The sequence below is a fragment of the Limulus polyphemus genome, unplaced genomic scaffold (assembly GCF_000517525.1).
Source record: "Limulus polyphemus unplaced genomic scaffold, Limulus_polyphemus-2.1.2 Scaffold155, whole genome shotgun sequence".
NCBI lineage: Eukaryota > Metazoa > Arthropoda > Merostomata > Xiphosura > Limulidae > Limulus > Limulus polyphemus.
Window position 1 is genome coordinate 332,061 of NW_013665765.1, and position 3,456 is coordinate 335,516.

At 32.6% G+C, this 3,456-nt stretch overlaps 1 protein-coding gene across 1 annotated transcript in view; it reads right to left on the reverse strand.

The window, feature by feature from the left end:
* The window catches only part of LOC106476361 (ecotropic viral integration site 5 ortholog-like), a 68,523-nt gene that overhangs the window by 63,404 nt on the left and 1,663 nt on the right, over positions 1-3,456 (reverse strand). The gene's annotated exons all lie outside the window — the stretch shown is intronic.

Genomic DNA, 3,456 nt, shown 5'->3' on the forward strand with positions numbered 1-3,456 from the left:
GTGATAATTGTTATTGTAAGTTGTATTATTGTGTATATATTAAAATGTATTTGTAGTTAAAAAAAGAAAACTGTGTGTGTATCAATCTTGTTGGCAAATATTACAAACTGACTATTTATCGGCATTTATTTAAATACTAAATCCAAAGTACAATTTAACCACTAAATTTAAATTATTTAACTCGGCTTTGGACTATTCGGAATTCTAATACGTAACAACATATTACAGTACAACAGACTTCTTGTTTCATGCTTGCATATTTTGAAATGACTATCTAGAATGTTCCATCATAGGAGGGGGTGGAAGTCCATGAAATCAATATAATTCAGATACAAATGGTGACTCGAATCATAGATTGAGCTTTTCATATATTTTCAGTATCTTAAATAGCATATTATGTTAATATTTTGCCTTTTAAACACTGCATTTAGTTCATATCATAAAGTCGATAGACTCTCTCTCTCTCTATATATATATATATATATATAAATCAACATTTACAGAGAGTTTTACATTAAAAGATGATTGCCAGTTTCATTTATTTCTCTACTCAACAAGCCCCAAAACAAGGCAAGAAACCATCGCTAAGATATCAAACCAGAAACTGATTAAACCACCAAATTGTTCATCTTTCTTATTATTATTTCAGTCGAGCTAACTTTATAACTACTTTCAGTTTAAACTAAATCAACTATATGTATTTCTGGGCAGTGAACGATGTCATCTCTTAGTCGTAATAATCAGTAGTAATTAAAAAGAGTCATAATTCTAGTGTAAACGATGTTATCATTACCCCTTGTAGTTAGCTTTGTTACAGAAATCTGGTGTCCCTTCGAAATTCTTAAGTACAGGGTGCAATAGGAATTACCAGCCAATAATAGATGAACATTAGGTTACTGTAACATGTGGAATACTCAATGCTTTGTACACTATACAATTGGTGTCTTTAGAGAGCTAACGACTATATTATGTATGAAGCGAAGGAGTAAACAAATTAACAGACATAATATTAAATTATATTACACACTCATAGAATACACCAGCTTTCAGTCAGAGGAAAAAACGTCACAAAACAAGTAATAGAAATAAATTTGTAAATGCAAAATTATGTATGGATGGCAGTGCCAAAAATAATGCAAACAGAAACATAGGGGTGATACAGCTATACATAGATCATCCCTACATGACTTTCAATGTTAAAATTTAATGTTACACTGTAAAATGCATACTTGACTTTAATATTACTGCAGTTGGAAGATATATATTCCTGAATATTGGTATGCACTTTGTTTATCATAATATCATGGTCATGTCAAGGTAGGTATCAATGTAGTGTAACTAAGAACGTGGGATTAACGTACAAGGAAAACCAAGTTGAGTTAAAAAAATATCTTGATTATTACAGACTCTCGCTACGAAGTCGATCCAATTGACCGACCTCGTAACCATTTTATACTCGCGAATTTTACAGTGTGACATTAAATTTTAAGTCACGCTTACTGAGTTACTTTATATAACTAAGTTGATTTGTTTTACGTTAGTCCTAGTATTGTTAATGAGCTTTAAACGTCATTTGTAATGTAGGCCTGTAACAATTTACGACAGTGTACACGTGAATAAGCTTACAGAAACGTTAAAGAAGGAAATAAAGTAACTGGATCTCGTGACGTGAACAGGACGTTGAATTTTTCTCACCAGATAATTTAAACGGACCTGTCAACTAAAGAATAACGTTACAACATTACCTCACACTGTTACAATTAAAGAAGTTACTACCAAAGGCCATCTTGCAGGAATAGCTAATACTTGGGTATATAATTTTGTAAGTGTTTGGTATTAAATGTGTCTTACTACCGATTCTAATTTAATTAGTTCCACACATTTATTAATAAATAGAAGGGCGCATTATTCCTAAATTAAACTCTGATATTCAGCGTTGGCATGTTCAATTCCTGAAGTCAACTTCTGCGATCTTTGAGCGTTGGCTTAACACACGCAACGGCTCGAAGAAGCGTTGAGATTGAAAATGGCAATGTGCCAGCTTGTAAATTTTATAAGGGACGTGGCATTTGTCATAAGGGACTACCAGCTTACTGATAATGTGGATGCAGCAACTTTCCTTTAAAATAAAATCACTTTATAAATGTTTAAATAGAAACCAATTATATTATCTAGCAATATTTCGAATAACCACGCTTCCTTGAGCTTAATGTGAAAACAAAATTAAGCCTAATGAGGAGCCATTGCTCGCAACGTCGCTAGATAAAATAAATAAGTTTCAATCTGAGCGTTGTCTTATTACAGTGATTTGATTTTATTGCATTTATCTTCAAACATTTTGCAAATTCTAATTCTACTGAAAACTTTTATTTTGCCTGACGTCCATCTTAAATGCCAACGAAATGTTCCAGATTTACAGTGACGCTAATTAGTATCGCTGAGTTTTGAAATACCTTATACTTGTATTCGTTAGTTGTTCTTGTTTTAGGTTTGTTTGTTTGTTTTGAATTTCGCGTAAAGCTACACGAGGGCTATCTGCCCTAGTCATCACCGCTCACCGCCAACTCTTGGGCTACTATTTTACCAACGAATTATAACGCCCTCACGGCTGAAAGGGCGAGCATGTTTGGTGGGACGGGGATTCGAACTCGCGACCCTCAGATTGGGAGTCAAGCGCCCTAACCACCTGGCCATGCTGGGCCTGTTTTAGGTTTGAGTGATGAGAAATAACAAATAGTAGCTAGTCTACATTGCCCAAACGTGATGACATATATAGTTCCAAAATTGCTACTCTGATTGTAAACATTTTCCGGAGGTGCATGACTCCAACCTCCTTCTAAGTATTAATTGATAAACCACCATTATATTTTCATTGGATCTACATCAACTGGTATCCTAAATATCTAACATAAGGACTCTGAAACTTTGCAGTTAGAAATATGTTTAAAAAACAAGCAGATAGATCTGTTGTTTCCGTTAATCAATCGTAAAACTTAAATCTTGAGATATTTAATATTACTGTAATAAACAGTGTATAATTTAATTAAATGTCTAAAAATACTCCTATAAGTTATCTTTGTGTGTGTTTCGTTACAACCTTTCCTTAATAAAAATTCCCTTATTAGATTTAAAATTCACTACTACTACTAGTACTATGGAAATATCCTATTCTCACATTCTACAGAAATATTGACTGTACTTTTGACAATTACTACTAATGAGTACTACTACTAACCCTTACCGAAGTCTGTGAAGTGGGTTCTGGTAAAAAAACTATTTTTTGCTTGTACTTGTAGTTAAGTGATTTGGTAAGAGTTCCATATGGCACCCCCACTCAATTTTAAAAAAAAATTATCAAAGTAATATTTATGTATTAATAAATCAAATCAATAGTATGATCTGATAATTTTAATACATTATTATACCACTTACTTCATTAATTAGATGTACAATCTT